This window comes from Mesoplodon densirostris, chromosome 1 (assembly GCF_025265405.1).
Source record: "Mesoplodon densirostris isolate mMesDen1 chromosome 1, mMesDen1 primary haplotype, whole genome shotgun sequence".
Classification (NCBI taxonomy): Eukaryota; Metazoa; Chordata; class Mammalia; order Artiodactyla; family Ziphiidae; genus Mesoplodon; species Mesoplodon densirostris.
This window is the reverse complement of record NC_082661.1, coordinates 25,260,097-25,277,396: the sequence shown is the minus strand read 5'-3', so window position 1 is coordinate 25,277,396 and position 17,300 is coordinate 25,260,097. Positions and strand designations below refer to the sequence as shown.

General features: G+C 43.6%; 1 protein-coding gene across 1 annotated transcript in view; it reads left to right on the top strand.

The window, feature by feature from the left end:
• Positions 1-17,300, top strand: part of SORCS3 (sortilin related VPS10 domain containing receptor 3) — a 626,549-nt gene that overhangs the window by 311,798 nt on the left and 297,451 nt on the right. The window lies entirely within an intron of this gene.

Here is a 17,300-nt window from a genome sequence, read left to right as displayed (position 1 = left end):
GGCCTTGATACAGAAGACTACGAAACATTGCTGAGAGAAATTAAAGAAGGCCTAAATACATTGAAAATAAAACCATGTTTATGTGGTTAATTCTCTCCCAAACTCATCGACGAATTCAAAACAGGCCCAATAAAAATTCTAGTGTACTTTTTCTGTGGAATTTGATAAGCTGATTCTGAAACTTATAGAAAAATGTGATGGACCAAAAGTATAAAAGACAATCTTGAAAAAAATAAAATAAGCTGGAGTAATTACACTACCAGATATCGACTTATTTAAAGCTGCAGTAATTAAGACAGTATGGTATTAGCACAAAGATAGAAAAATAGACCAGTGGAATGGAGCCCAGAAGTAGACAGATATATATATATATATATATATATATATTGTTGCTTGATTTATAACAAAAGTAACATTGAAATGGTGTGATACAGAGGGTGTGCTTTTAAAAAAATGTAACTTGGTCTATTGAATATCCTATTATTTTTTTAAAAGAAGTTTAACTCCTATCTTACTTCTACACAAAACCATTCCTGAAGAATTACAGATATAAATGTGAAAGTTAAAATCATGAAGCTCCCAAACAAAAACATAAGAGATTATCTTCATGGCTTCTGGATAGGCAAATATTTCTTACTAGGCCACACAAAGTTGTTTTTTTTTTTTTTTCGCGCAAAGTTTTGACCATAAAGGAAAATATTGATAAATTGAACTTTAAGTAACTAAATAACTTCTGTTCAACAAAATCATTATAAGAGTAAAAAGATAAGTCACTTAATAAGAAAAGATGTTCGTAAGATATATGTTACAGAGGACTCATATCTGGAATATATAAAGAATGCCTATAAATCATTAAAACAAACTGATAACTTAATAGAAAAGTGGGCAAAGGACCTGAACTGACATTTCGTCAAAGAAAATATCTAAATTTCCAATAAACATACGAAAACTTGATCAACTTTATTAGTCATCAGGAAATGCAGGATGAAACCACTCTGAGGTGCTTCATATAGCCAACATATTAGCTAAAATGAGAAATAGACAATACCAAATGTTGGCAAGGATGTAAAGTAACTAGAACTTTTGTACACTGCTGAGAGGGATGGAAACTGTTATAACCACCTTGAAAAACTGGCAACAGCTACTAAACCTGACCATATACGTAGCTTATGACCCATCGATTCTACTCTTAGGTATATATCATACAGAAATGCATGCATATGTGCACCACAGGGCACGTAAAGGAATGTTCATAGCAATAAAAGCCGCCATATGGAAGCAACTCAAATGTCCATTAATAGAAAAATGGGCCAATAAGTTATGGAATATTTATACCATGGAGAACTATACAGCAAAGAGATTTTGCTGCTATAAGCAAGCAACAAGATGGATTAATCTCATAGATTGTGGAGCCATACAAGCAAGTGTACCTCTGTTGATATAACGTTTAAAAATGGTCAAAAGAAATGAATGTTAATAGAAGAGAGGATAATGGTTACTTTTGGAAGAGAGTGGACACATGGTGGGTTTCTGAGTGGCTGCTAAATGTTCTTTCTGTTTATGTCAAAAGTAAATACAGAGACACACTCCCCCGTGAACTCTGTGTATGTTGACTTCAATATATTGTCTACATTAAATTATTTTGTAACGTTAAGGAGGCACCTTGATTTAAGAGGGGATTCATGGCTGCTCTATTCAGCAGCACACAATTTTTTCAAAAAATTAACCACACATACATACACCCACCCAAAAGAAAAGTGTGTTTGCTCCATGCTGTGCTTTTTCTTCAGGCCAGTGAATCCTCATTCATGTTGGGGGATGTTGAGTAGCTTTGGCGACCCTTTTGGGGGCTATGGGAATAGGCTTTGACTTAGGCAGTTGCTGTTTTGCAGCTGTCTGGTGTGGTTTTTAAGAGCCCTCATGCTGGGCTTCCCTAGTGGCGCAGTGGTTGAGAGTCTGCCTGCCGATGCAGGGGATGCGGGTTCGTGCCCCGGTCCGGGAAGATCCCACATGCTGCGGAGCGGCTGGGCTCGTGAGCCATGGCCGCTGAGCCTGTGCGTCCGGAGCCTGTGCTCCGCAACGGGAGAGGCCACAACAGTGAGAGGCCTGCGTACCGCAAAAAACAAAACAAAACAAAAAAAGAGCCCCCATGCTGGTTTCAGGCAGACCTGAATTCTAGGCTCTACTACTTATTAACAGTGTTATTTTGAGTGAGTAGTTTGAGTCCTGAAAGCTTCAGTATCCTTATATGTGAAATGGGAATAATATTAATGCTTGTCCTCTAGGGTGTTGTTATCAAATGAGGTAGCCCATGAAAGTGCTTCGCACAATGGCTGGCATATAGCACGTGCTCAGGAAGTGACAGGTTTGACGGTGGGGACAACAGTTTCTTGACATACTACTGGCTATGGAGGGGGCGGGGGGCTGTGTAAGATGCCCACAGGGGATTGAGAATGAAGAATCACAAACACAGGACTGCCAGGCTGGTTTCTTCTGCTCTCCTGTTCAGTCTCTCATCTCTTCCTTTGGGGCCCCCTCTTTGTGCTCCCCCTCCTCTCCTGTTTCACAGCAGCGCAGTGACTTCTAGCCACGTTGCTCCCTGCCTGGGTCCCGTGGTCCCTCCCTTTCTGTCTGAATGGTATGTATGGTTGCAGTGGAACCAGTCTGGTTCTATTTTTATCAGCAGAAACCAAAATCATTCGATAAGTGCTTTGTTGTGGTCAGACCATCCCAGGGGCTTTGACGCGGAGACAGGGCACTCAGAACGCTTTGTAAACGCTGGGGCCGTCTCCTGCTCAGAGGGAGGTGAGGTTGGCTGCAGGTCGGTAGCCTTACGGACTCCACTGTTTCTCAGTTTCCCCTGGCAGGGAGTGCGCCCACGTCCCGGAATCACACAGCCCATTATCCTTCCCCCTCTCCTTCTGCGGGAGAGCCAATCGCGTGTGGCCCAAGGGAGCAAAGGCATCAGAGCAGCTTCTCTTTATTTGGAGTTAATAGTTTTATGCCTCCTTGGTGGGATTTCTACGTCCTAGAGAAATAGGAGCCCTCACTCCCTCTGAGCTTTCAGCCTGTCCCTTCGGTGTGGGGATAGGGAAGGCAGATGTAGAAGGAACAGGGATTGCGGGGATCAGGAGTCTGCACTAAAGCCAAACTCACCTCTGGGGGTGGCAAGTTGGGGTTGTTTGCAGTGCCCGGCATGGGTGATGGAGAGAGGTGATGGCAGCTCATGTTCCAGAAAATGCCATGGTGTGGCCTATTAAGATTAGCATTGATACCTAGTCTAATCTGCTACCCCCATCCTCATAGCCACATCACTTTTTTTTTTGAACATCTTTATTGGAGTATAATTGCTTTACAATGGTGTGTTAGTTTCTGTTTTTATAACAAAGTGGATCAGCTATACATATAGATATATCCCCATATCCCCTCCCTCATGCATCTCCCTCCCACCCTCCCTATCCCACCCCTCTAGGTGGTCACAAAGCACTGAGATGATCTCCCAGTGCTATGTGGCTGCTTCCCACTAGCTGTCTGTTTTACACTTGGTAGTGTATATATGTCCATGCCACTCTCTCACTTCATCCCAGCTTACCCTTCCCCCTCCCCATATCCTCAAGTCCATTCTCTACATCTGAGTCTGTATTCCTGCCCTGCCCCTAGGTTCTTCAGAATCTTTTTTTTTTTTTTTTTTTTTTTAGATTCCATATATATGTGTTAGCATACGGTATTTGTTTTTCTCTTTACATCACTTTTTCTTTTGCTCACATATAAAGAGTTCCTCTGTTTCCCCTGCCCGGAGGGAGAATGTGGTTGACCAAGGAAGGGCTGTTGGAGAGAGGTGCACTTTGAAAAATAAAGGTTCTCTGGCACAGACCAGCAGTGCCTGCTGTAGTTTATGCAGATTAGGGAAATTTTTCCCTTCTCTATGGGTGTTAGAAAGAAGGACTGCTACCATTTAGAATCCCATACTCTACTGGGACTGAGGAAGGCTCAGAAAATGCTGGAATTTAGAGAGAAGAGCTTCATTCTCTCTCCTCCTGAGGGAGGCTCAGTGATTCCAGAAGCCCAGAGGATCTCCTAGAAGAGAGGTGCTGCTGTCCTTTTAGGGACAGTGAGGCTGACCTGTGCAGTAACACATCAATCCCATCAACTCAGAGAGTTGTCTTCTCCATTTGCTTGCTTACCAAGACCCGTTTCCTGATCCAGCACTGCATTTTACGGTCTTTAAAGACCTTGGGCATAAGCATTCAAAAAACAAAACTGCTTTTGTCTGGACACCAGAGCTATTTTTGTCATTGTAAAAATGAGTGAGAATGTTTAAAGGACTCCTTATAGAGAACTCCCAGCAGGACTGAGAATGGGCTTGGCCTTAAGGAACAAATAACACATATATAAGCTGCGTGCTTTTCCCAAGTGTACATTGTCCACCGCTCTGACCAATTCAGGATACTGACCTCTGCCTGGCCCTGTCTTTTTTTTTTTTTTTTTTTTTTTTTTTTGCGGTATGCGGGCCTCTCACTGCTGTGGCCTCTCCCGTTGCGGAGCACAGGCTCCGGACGCGCAGGCTCAATGGCCATGGCTCACGGGCCCAGCCGCTCCGCGGCATGTGGGATCCTCCCAGACCGGGGCACGAACCCATGTCCCCTGCATCGGCAGGCGGACTCTCAACCACTGCGCCACCAGGGAAGCCCATGCCTGGCCCTGTCTTGAGTGCCTCTGGGTCCTGCTTACCTCCCCAGGGTTTAGCTGTGTTCCTCTTCAGCCTTTTAAGTCCATCCCCAGGGTTCTGCTGTGCTGGTAGAGGTCATAAAGGACAGCCTGCAAAACCCAGAAATCAGGGCTTTACCAAATCAGTGGGTCACTACCAATAAATTGTTATGTGGGTGCATCATACAAGATAAAGAAATCAACATCATCTGGGAAGCCAGACTCAGATATCACATGGCATCCAGTTGTGCATGAAAAGTGTAGAGGCTGGAGGTGATTATAGAGAACTGGGCAAGGGCAGCAGTGTGGAGGTCAGTGGAGTGGAATGAGGAAGTTCTCATGAGAGAAGTGGTACAGCTGGGAACCGAGTTGACATATGGATTCATTCACTTCACAGCATCTTCAGGGTGTCAGGCTGGGGGGACACAGTAGTTAAAACCCTAAATATAGCCCCGCCCTCATGTTATTGACTTTGCACTTGGAGATCTATCAGTGTCTTCCTTTTCTTTGATCCTTACATGCCTCATGGGTCCAAAGGAAGGATCTTTAATGACAGAAACCTCAGTTGGAAGAGCACACAGGAAGTGAATGAAGATCAGATTTGCCTCTTAGGAGTTAACAAATGGGATAGACAACTCCAGTATCCTAGCGTTGATTATTCATAGTTGTGTCTCTGTGCAAAGTATTTAATTATAGGCCACTCTTCTCCCTGTCCCATTTGCTACCACCCTCATTCCTCCCAGCCACCCACTAAATATTACTTACTTTGTCAAGGAAGGCAAATCCATGCTAACAGTAGCCGAAGCTCATTCAAGCTAATTTGTTGCAGAAAACACCACCATCCAGGATATAAAGAAAAAATAAAATGCTTTGATTAGTTACCATTTGGGATTATACACCCTTCCAGGTCTTCTCCTGGTCCCACCAGAAAGATTAATATCAAGGACACAGTGACCACAAGTGTTGCAAAGACCACAAAACCTGGATCTCCTAGCTTGTGAGACATTTCATTTAAAGTCTCAATCTCCTCTTCTTTTGGAGCATGAATAACCATAACTGTAGATCCCAGAATACTTAGCAAACATCCAGTTTTTCCACGAATCATTTAGAAAGTATGAAGAAAGAATGGCACTCACTAGGACACTGAGTGCCCCTAATGGAGTCACTAGGGTGACCCTCTTCTCCGTTTATGACAGGTATGAATAACCAAGCTTTGACAGTAAAAGCCAAGTTTTCTTTTTTTCTTCCATGTTTAAAATATCAATAGGTTCCTTGAACATACATGATCCCTGCCCCACTCCAGAGGCAGAAAATTGAGAGTTGGCTTTATTAAAAATTGCAGTGTTCGCTGTGCCTTTAAATTGCCGTGTTTTCCACAGACACTATGTTTGTGTTTGGGTGTCAGTGGGGAGACACGGGTGGTAGAAGGAGCTTTTTTGCTTACATGCCAGAGAAAAAGCAAAATAGTTTGGAAGGTAGTTCAAGCCTGGGAAGTCAGGCTTTTAGTTGGAATTGGCAGTTCAGGAAAATGATAGATGAGCTGAATTACTTTTCCCAGTAAGAAAGTGAAACACTTTAACAGAGTAGGCATCCTCTTAGGGGTTCAAAGTATAGAGTATTAAGAAACGAAGTTAAGTGTGACTTACACCTTCCACTTCTCAGGAAATGTGATGCTGTCCCTTGGAACGTCTTGCTACCTTTCATTAATATATTCTATGTTCCTTCCACATACATATATAATAAAGAGAACCGTAAAGTAGTCATCTGGTCTGGTCTAGGTTTTGGGTCTTTGTTCATTGTGGCTTTTTGAGTAGAAACAACTGCATGCTTAAATTCGTGTTCCCTTTAAGAAAACCCACAGTATAAATATTTCTAATTGTAAAATAGGTGGGCTTTGAGATCCTGTGTATGGAGGAGGGAGGGGTGGAGCAAATAGTGAACTTATTGGTCAGTGCCTTGGTGTATTTCACTGTTCATTCACAGATCATTAGCTACTTGGTGGAGAACTTAAAAGAGAGAAACTTTAAATTGCACATTGAATTATCAATTTGAAATGAAATGGTAAAGAGTCAGTGGAGGAAAAAGATTTGATTTACATGTTTAATTTGTTTTTTTTGGTTTTTTAAAAATTTTTATTTTATATTGGACTATAGTTGATTTATCATGTTGTGTTAATTTCAGGCATACATCAAAGTGATTCAATTATACATATATCTATTCTTTTTCAAATTCTTTTCCCATTTAGGTTATTACAGAATATTGAGCGGAGTTCCCTGTACTGTACAATAGATCCTTGTTGGTTATCTATTTTATATATAGTAGTGTGTATATGTCAATTCCAAACTCCCAATTTATACACAAGTTTAGTTTGTGTTCCGTTTCTGTTGAAGCTGCATGAGTCCACCTGTACAGGTGTCAGGTTAAGTCACAGAAAGCATCAATCTAAGATGCAGAGGTTGAAGCCAGGGCAATAAGAGAGAAGGTGAAGGTGGAGCAAATAAAGTGTAACAGTAAGCAGAGTAGAGAAACCAGGACTCCTCTGAGTTTCCCCACCTTTACACCTTTGTGCCCCTCTTTGCAACACTCTTCTGCTCTATTTCCTATTAACCTACCCCGTTCAAGGTCATTTTCAACATGTCACCTTCTGAAATGAAGCCATGTGTGATCACTACCCACAGCCAATGAGATACTGCCTATTGCCTTTTTTGACCACCCCCCAGCCAAAATGCTAATTTTAGCGTAGTACACAATAGTAAGTTTGGGGGTTAGAAATATCAGATTTTTGTTTCTGCAACAGTACCTCCTAGCTGTATGATCTTGTATGCTTCTTTACCTTGCTGGACCTTTCTCTGAAAACTGGTTAATAGAGTGTTAACTCATAGAGTCCTTGTGCGGGTTAAATGAAGGACCCTTGAAAAATATTCTTAGCATACAGCTTGGCAAATAGCAAGAGCAAGGATTATTAGCTATTATGATTCTGATTATGATTTTAAAGCTGTTTTTATAGATCTGGTTTAGTTACAAAAATGTTTTATAAATTGGTTTTGGAGAAAACCTGCTGGAAACTTCCATTTGGAATAGAAAGGCTAGTTTCAGTGCTTGGGGAAAAGCAATATTTTCCTTCAGCTCAGACTGGAGAAGTGCTGTCTTGGAAGAAAAGGGGGCTTGGGAGGTTTATGTTCTTACTTCAGAACTCCAGAATCAGCATCTCCAGAGCATGTAGCATGGGGTGTGAATGGTCTACCAAGATTTCCAGGTGATTCTTATATAAAGTTGAAATCCACAGACTTATATGTAAATACTGTTCTCTCAGTGGTCTCATAACTAAAAGGCTGGGTCTTAAAATATAAATGATTTCAGCAAAGTGACTGTGTAACAGGAGTATCTGAAGTCGAATGTGTTTTTGAAGAAAGCCTACTTTTTTTGACCTCCTAGTCTATAGAGGAATAGTTATTCCTATACAGAGCCCTTTGGGCATCTATAGTGGGCACTAGCAGTATTTCCATTTTCTGGTTATCTTTACTATTTACAGATAATTTCCTTCTTAGTCTTCACTAATGCTATTTACTGTATTTATATTCTGTCTTACATATTCCCTATGAAATGTCTTGCGTATAACAGGCCAAGTTCACACTACTTAGGACTGAATGTCTTCTACAAGATTATAAATTTCTTGACAGTAGAAACCATATTGCTCAATTCCCAGTCTCAGAGGCACCTTTCACACTGCCTTGCATGGTGTGAGGCTCAATTAAATAAATAACTGATCAATCAGTTTTACCTAGCAGTCTACATGTCAGAGGTGGAAGATCAGACATGGGCAAATCAAAGCAGACACAATACACAGATTCATGATTATCTTGACTTCTGGGCAAAGCTGGCTTTTGATGGGATGCCTTATATCGTGAAGTCACATCCCAGGATATACTTATAATTCAGCCATTCTTCCTTCTGGCTAATCTTGACAATAGGAAGGAAGTTCACAATTGTCCATTGTCGAGGGCCTAACAAACTATGCTAAATATTTTATGTATGTCATTTCATATAACTCCCACCCAAACCAATGAACCAACCCATAGATATTAGTTATTATCTGCTTTTACCACCAGGTTCAGAGAGCAGAACAGGTTAGTCCCACAGTGAGGTTTGAAGTCATTTCTGCTTGATTCCATGTCCAGTGTTCTACTACCCCAGTGGTTCTCAAGTGTGGTTCCTGAACCATATCATCAGCATCACTTGAGAACTTGTTAGAGATGCAAATTCCCAGACCCACTCCAGAATTCCTGGGTCACACACTGTGGTGGTAGAGGGGGCAGCAATCTATGGTTCCACAGCCCTTCAGGTAACAGCACTACATCAGCTGTTTCTCAGAATACTTAACTTCCTCTAAGTCTTTGCTAGTCAAGGTGTGGGCTGCAGACCCAGAAGCATTGGCTTAATTTAGGAGCCTGTTAGAAGTGCAGAATCTCACACCCTCACCACACCTATTAGACCAGAGTCTGTTTTTTTTTTTTTTTTTTTTTTTGTGGTACGCGGGCCTCTCACCGTTGTGGTCTCTCCCGTTGCGGAGCACAGGCTCCGGACATGCAGGCCCAGCGGCCACGGCCCACGGACCCAGCCGCTCCGCGGCACATGGGATCCTTCCGGACCGGGACACAAACCCGCGTCCCCCACATCGTCAGGCGGACCCTCAACCACTGCACCACCAGGGAAGCCCCAGAATCTGTATTTTAATAAGGTCTTTGGTGATCCATGAGCATATTCAAGTTTGAAATGCACTGCTCTGAGCTATACTTTTTCTCCCCTTAGTCTTAAATTGGCCTAGTCTAGATGTCCATGATCCTTGGCGTCTGCGTTAAACCGTGAGGCAGGAACAAAGAGTGAATGTCCTCTCGTGTTTTACCTTGGGACTAAGTTGAGAGCTGTGCTTACTCCATTCTGATCAGATTCAAGTTTCCGTCCCCACATGCTTGCCTCTGTAGCCTAAATGCATACACACAGTGACACCACATACTTACTTGTTTCCCTTTGACGTCACCTTAAGCTAGGCACGATGACCATGGAGTAGCTCGGGTTGTGCTAACATGTTGTAAACTAGTAGGGATGGCAACTCTTGCCTGTTAATGAGGAGAGAGGATGGCTAATTCCTGCTCATTCTACTCCAGAAACTAAATGTACACCCTGAAAGCAGCAGCTCGTTGCTCCACAGTTGATGCTAATTTCTTTCCAACTCTGTAAATAGGTGGTGTTTAGAAAGCCTAAAATGTAGACTCTTTAGGGGGAAAGACACACACCTTTTGGGAGCTTAGTGTGAAGTTAGCGAAGTTACGAAATGGATATTTGGGGACCTCACCTCTGACAGAGTAGTGGGGATTAAAGGCTCTTCAGAGAAGGATATTAACAAATGTTATCCTGATTCCCTTGCTATGATCTGTCCCTGGGGCCACATCCTTCTCTCCTGCAGCCCTTGATTTCCCATTGAGTACAGGGACACTGACCCGTCGTGTGAAGGCTGCACCTGCATTTCACGCTCCATTTTACTTCACACGAGTTCTTCAGACTCACCATGGCCACCTCCTTGATGGAGGGCTACCAGGCACTAGCAGTTTACTTCTGTTCTGCAAGGAACTGGAGAAAAATAGTTTTTCTTGCTGTAAACACTCTAAAGGTGAGGTGCTGACCCATGTGTGCACATTAGAATAATCTCGGTGCTTGTCCTAAGGCCGATTCAGGGCTCTGCTCTCTGAGTCAGACATCCCAATTCTGTATGTCTGCGGTGGGACCTAGGAAGATGCAGAGTTTAACAGGCATTTCAGAGGATTCAGATGGTCTTATCCAAGGTGCCACTCTTGGCTAACAATTATATCATTGATAACTGTGGGATTTTAAGAAGATGGCTGAATCTCTCATGTGCCCTCAACTGTATATTGAGAGAGTTGTGATGGATGATTCTGCTCTATAATAGTTTTCTCGGAGTTAGTTAACTCTTATTTCACGCAGACACATCTATTAACATCTGCAATGTACCAGATACTGTGCTGAATGCCGGGGAAAAGAAAGAGAAGTCAGATACAGTCACTGTTCTCAGAGATGTCACAGTCTGCTGAGGACACAAGCATACAGAGCAATAGATGACAATAAGCCTACTAGCTGGTATAATAGCAATAGGACGTAGGACCCAAGAGGGTCCAGAGTTGCGAAAGGTGACATGGAGTGAATTCCCGCTGTATTCGGATAGCTCTTTATATTAGGTTCTGGAGGGGTATCTACAACAAGGCGAGACCAAGAGTCATAGGGAACTCTTGGTCATATGGGAAGGGTAAGATGGTCCTAAAAACGTCCAGTCTGATGGAAAAGGCAGATCCCAATATTTAACTAACTGAGTTTCCTCTGACGGATACGGGATTTGGTCTCTACGAAACAAAAAACAAACACAAAAAACTGTCAAGAACATTCATGCTGCCAAGAGGGAATCTCGAAAGGGACTCTGGGGATTTGTGTCATTTCCAGGAAGTATGGTGATCCTATTATTAAAAGCTTAGAAGAGACGTGGTTCAGTCCATTGCCTGGAGGTTTGAAAGCTATCCGTCCCATTTTTCATTACCCAATAATAAATATCATAGTGAAAGTCACCTTTAACACTTAAATATTGCTAGGGTTTTATGGGATTGAATTGAACGGACTGCCGTGGTGTATGAAAGCCGTATAGGTGAGGCGGTTTTATAACACACGCTTCGTGAAGCTGTATGAAGCGCCTGTACACCGCCCTTTAAAATGAGAGCGTTCAAGCATGGTGCTTGGGCATGAAGGGGCCTCTGCTTGTTCATTAAACCTGTTGGTAATGTTAATTTTTAAGGAATAGGAAGAGGAGGCTTGAGGCAGTTCGAATGGGATTTGTTCCTGGGAGGGGTCATCTGCCGGGAACTGTCACTTACATCAGCAGGTCATGTGGGTTCTTTATGTAGATTCTCTAGCCTGAGATGGAGTTGGACATCACTGGGAAGAAAACAGACCAGTGCCAAGACTCATGAGCCAATAGGGGGCTGTTAGGTTAGTAGAGCTGTTCAGGCTTCCCTGATGGTAGTGGTCTGTGGGACCTGTTTAGACCAACTATATAGTTATTAATTTTCATGAAGCAGAGGCGTTAATTAGACTGGTCACTTTACAAGCCAGGTGGGAGTCAGTTTTGCCCTTACTAGTATCTTCCGCTTAGTATTGTCATCCTAGTTTTTCTTGGCATGGCCGGGGGAGGCTGGAGCCAACCAGTGCTGGCCATAGCTCTTTTATTTTACTCTTAGTGAGGTGAAATTCACATAACATAAAAGTAACCATTTTAAAGTGAATCATTCAGGGACATTGAAGACATTTACCATATTATACAGCCACCACCTCATTCTAGTTCTGACACATTTCATCACCCCCCAAAACCCTGTAACCATTAAATTGTCACTTCCTGTTCCTCCCTACCCAGACCCTGGAAACCACCAACTTGCCTATCTCTATGGACTGGCCTGTTCTGGATATTTCATATAAATGGAGTTATGCAATATGTGACCTTTTGTGACCAGCTTCTTTCACTTAGCATAATGTCTTTGAGGTTCATCCATATTGTGCCATATTATCAGTACTTCGTTCCTTTTTGTGGCTGTGTAATGTTCCATGTATATGTCCCAGAATTTGCTTATCCATTCAGTTGTGGATGAATGTTTGGACTGTTGCCACATGTTTTGGCTACATTCTGTGAATAGTGCCGCTGCGGACATGAATGTACATGTATCTGTTTGAGTGTTTGTTTTTGATTTGTTTGAGCATATACCTGCGAGTGGAATTCAGGTGTATTATTTGTACAAGACATTCCTTGCCCCCCACCCTGCCCCTGGGGTTCTCCCCCTGGGGGGATTCTATACCTCACATTAGTGGGAGCAGGCGTGGCCATATGACTTGCTTTGGCCAATGAATGCAGTGAGAGCAGAGGTGACCAGTGACCCTTGTGATCAGAAGCCTTAGGAACCATTTAGAGGCTCTGCCGTGACTCCTTTCCCACATCCAGTGGTCCTGCAGGGATGCAGAGGTTGCTCCTTCAGGCTGAGTTCACAAAGGCAGGTGGCATAGAGCAAGCAGTTGGTTGTTTTTTTTTTTTGTGTGGTACGCGGGCCTCTCATTGTTGTGGCCTCTCCCATTGCAGAGCACAGGCTCCAGACGCGCAGGCTCAGCGGCCATGGCTCACGGGCCCAGCCGCTCCGTGGCATGTAGGATCTTCCCGGACTGGGGCACGAACCCGTGTCCCCTGCATCGGCAGGCGGACTCTCAATCACTGTGCCACCAGGGAAGCCCAGCAGTTGGTCTTTGGAACTCCCTCTGAAAGACACTAACTCGGACTTTGGGGGTGTGGGGATAAAAAGATGGGGTAACTCTCCCTGCCATGAAAGAGCTTACAGTTTTACTGTAATTTAAGCAGGTAGTCATAGCTCTAAAAAGCACTACAGAGGGAAAAGGGAGGAATCCACGGAGCTTTCTTAGAGGATGTTGGGTTTGGCCTTAAAGGACAGATAGGGTTTAGGTGTATAGAGTGTAAAAAGAGCTTTCCAGGAAGAGGAATGGGATTAGCAGTGGCCTTGGAGGTGGCAAAGTAAGATGTTTGAGGAAGAGTGAATTTGGGGTGACTCTTTTCAAGTGTTTAGGCACCCTGGGGACATGGGGTTGGGAAGTTCTGTTGGAACCAGTGAGTGAGAGACTGTGACCTCCAGGCTAATGAGTCTGTTCTCTGTAATCTGACATTGTGTATCCCAAGCATGCATGATACTAGATGACTGACCCACTGATCCTTTCCTGTGCTTTAGGGACCAGACACATCCTTCTACAACAGTGGATATCAATCTTTACATGTTTTTTTCTTCCCACATCTCAGCTCTGCAATCTGAGTGGCTCGCCTCCTTCTTCAAACTGATCCTCTGTGTTTGTCACCATCTTAATTGAGAATAACTGTTCTCAGCCCTGTGGGGAGCAGAAGGGAAAGAACAGCCCCAACATTTGGGTTTGCCAACGTGCGTCAGAAGTTTCCAAACAATAGTTCTCTTTCTTACTTTCTCCTCTAATGGTGGTGGGGTGGTATGTTCCTTTTGGATTTCACAGTGGAGCAAAAACTGAAGCTTTGAAGTCAAGGAACTAATAAATGAGCTAATAAATGGAGTTGGGATTTGAATCTTGTCTTACCCTGTTTCTCCCATGCCCATCCTAGAATCTGGCACATAAGCGAATGTGAGCGAATGATTGGCCACATGACCAAGTGACTAAATGAAAAATCAAGGGATGTTTGATTCCAAGTCTAAATGTGATGGGATTCTGTAAGGGATCTCTCTACCACCACAAACACCGAAAGAAATACTCTGGAGCTGTGGCGAGGGTGGTCAGAGGGTAAGATGGCACAGCTCTGATAGGAGTGAGGGGAGCCAGTTTCGTGGGGCTCCTGGATGCAGGGGGCTCAGCTAAGAGAATATTCCCATTTATCTCGGGTCCTGAAACAGGAGGGAAAGGGGCCGGGCACAACCTTTAAAAGAATGACATAGCTATAGAACATGACAAAAACTAGTTAGAACCAACTATATCCAAGATGGTGGAAGATTTGATTTCCAGTGGACCTTGAGCATCATTATACGCTCATTGTAATACATCAGCATAAGCTAAGTAACACACCCACCAGCGCCATGACAGTTCCGAGGCTGACCATAAAAGGCCAAAAAGTGGGCAGTGGCCCAATTCCTGGAAATCTCCACCCCCTTCCCCCAAATAATTGGAATAATCATTAGCCTGTGAAATTACCCAGCCCATAAAAACTAACCACCGTATCAGGGCCTTTTGCCTTCTGAGATGGCCCACAAACTGTCTGTGGAGTGTGTTTCTCTCTAAATAAATCCACTTCTTACCTATCACTTTGTCCCTAACTGAATTCTTTCTGCAATGAAACATAAAGAACCTGAGATTCATTAAGTCCTGAGACCAGGTGTGTGACCTCAATTAAAAGACCGTGGGTTCAAGTGCCAACCTGAGTTCTGGCTGGGTTTGAGTCCTGGCACGTGGGTTCAAGTCCCATCTGAGGTGCACAGTTTCAGTCCCGCTTCTCTGGACAGACTGCTGGGTGCGGGGAAGTCCTTGGGCTGATACTATTCAAGTACACTGTCAAGGGCGTTTTCTGGCCCTTGGCTGTGGGCTTAGAGCTCTTTGAAAACCCTAGCTAGGAAAGGGGGGAAAAGTGAAGAAAGCAAGCTGAAATGTAATTTCCTCTTTAATACAGACTGTCATTTAATCTAATATCATAGAGAATGATTAGATCTTAAAAGCCTATAAATTACATTTGACGACTCTCTGCTATGCCTCTGCTCCCTCAGCAATCATACACCACAGCAGTGGGCTGTGGCTGAGGGGAGCTCTCTCACTGTAGTTTGTTTATTGGCTCTTAATGAGAAGCGATTAATCTAAATCACCATAGGGGTGGATCCTTCGCGAGCTTTGGAATCGGAGATGACAGTGGACCTTTATGACAAATGTGCTGCTCCATCCTTAACAACAACACCAAGTTTGTGAGAGTGTGTGTGGTGCTTTCTTCCTTTGAGCAATGGGGAGAGAAAACACACAGACACGCACACAGAGCAGCAGTCACTGGGGCAGGATATAAAACTGCAACCTTTGGGCACTTCTGTCTCTCGCCCTTTCAGTTTCCTCTCCTGCCTCTTCCCAGTCTCCCTGACTGCGGCAGCTGGGGCTCCTCATTACGTTGTTACCTGGAAGACCCTCTTCTCCGTTTATGACAGTTATTGTGGCTTTTTCTCCCCTGCCTGTCTGGGGACCGCCCAGTGCAGGATGATGGATCATTACAGAGTACCTCCCTGGCAAAATTGCCACCTCTCTGTCCCCTCCCATCCTGCATCACGTTGGGAAAGAGAAGGAGCACCACCAATCAACCCAACACCTTGAAAACCCAAAAAGAAAAAAAAAAAATACATTCTGCCAGGGGCTCTTTTGTTTGGGGAGAATGGGGTCAAATTTGCAACTGAAGGGATGGAAACCAAAGGGGGAGAGTGGTGGACAAAAGTCTCTCCTGCTCTCTGTTTGATTCTTTTCTGCTCTTGTGTTTGCACTCACTCTGTTGTTGCCTTGCTGTGCCCTCTTGCTGTCCTTCACCGTGTCACCAATACAGAGCACAGCAAGGATAGGGAACTCAACTTGGAAGGTCAAGTTCTGAGTTTAAGCTCCAGTTTTCATACTTGGTGACCAGCTGTGACCTCGGCAAGTCACCAGGTGCAGGCTTGGCATTTCCTTGCCTCTGGAATGGGGTGTGGTAGGCAGAATAAATGGCCTCCTGGAAACATCTTAATCCCTGGAGACTGTGAAGGGGGAATTCAAGTTCTAGATGGAATTAAGGCTGTTCATCCTCTGACATTAAAATATTTGACTCTTATTGTGGCTTTCTCTCCCCTGCCTGTCTGGAAACTGCTTGGCACAGGATGGCGATCATTACAGAGAGTACCTGCCTGGCACAATTGCCAGGGGAGCCCTCTGGATTCTCCAGGTGGGCCATTTTATTCACAAGCATCCTTAAAAGTGCTGTGGACAAAGACTGTTGCCTGCTGCATCAGTAAACAAAGGATGTTTTGGTCATCGAGCCACTGCAACCAATCCCAACTGTGTACCCTGAGGTGATTCAGGCTGGGGAAAAACAGGATACTGGCCCTAGGTAGTTCAGGTGCATCTCAAGTGAATGATTTTAATGAACCCAGACTCTTGTATCTTCCCATATATAGAAAAGTGTTAAATTCATTTACTTGAGATGTTTGTTTTTTCTTTTCTTTTCTATTCTTTTCTTTTCTTTTCTTTCTTTTCTTTTAAGTATCTTTATTAAAGTATAATTGCTCTACAATGGTGTGTTAGTTTCTGCTCTACAACAAAGTGAATCAGCTATACATAAACATGTATCCCCATATCTCCTCCCTCTTGCATCTCCCTCCCACCCTCCCTATCCCACCCCTCTAGGTGGTCACAAAGCACCCAGCTGATCTCCCTGTGCTATGGAGCTGCTTCCCACTAGCTATCTGTTTTACATTTGGTAGTGTGTATAAGTTCATGCTGCTCTCTCACTTCATCCCAGCTTACGCTTCCCCCTCCCCGTGTCCTCAAGTTCATTCTGTACGTCTGTGTCTTTATTCCTGTCCTGCCCCTAGGTTCTTCAGAACCTTTTTTTTTTTTTTTTTGAGTCCATATATATGTGTTAGCATACGGTATTTATTTTTCTCTTTCTGGCTTACTTCACTTTGTATTACAGTCTCTAGGTCCATCCACATCTCTAGAAATGACCCAATTTCATTCCTTTTTATGGCTGAGTAATATTCCATTGTATATATGTGCCACATCTTTATCCATTCATCTGTCGATGGACACTTAGGTTGCTTCCGTGTCCTGGCTATTGTAAATAGTGCTGCAATGAACATTGTGGTACATGACTCTTTTTTAATTATGGTTTTCTCAGGGTGTATGCCCAGTAGTGGGATTGCTGGGTCGTATGATAGTTGTATTTTTAGTTTTTAAGGAACCTCCATACT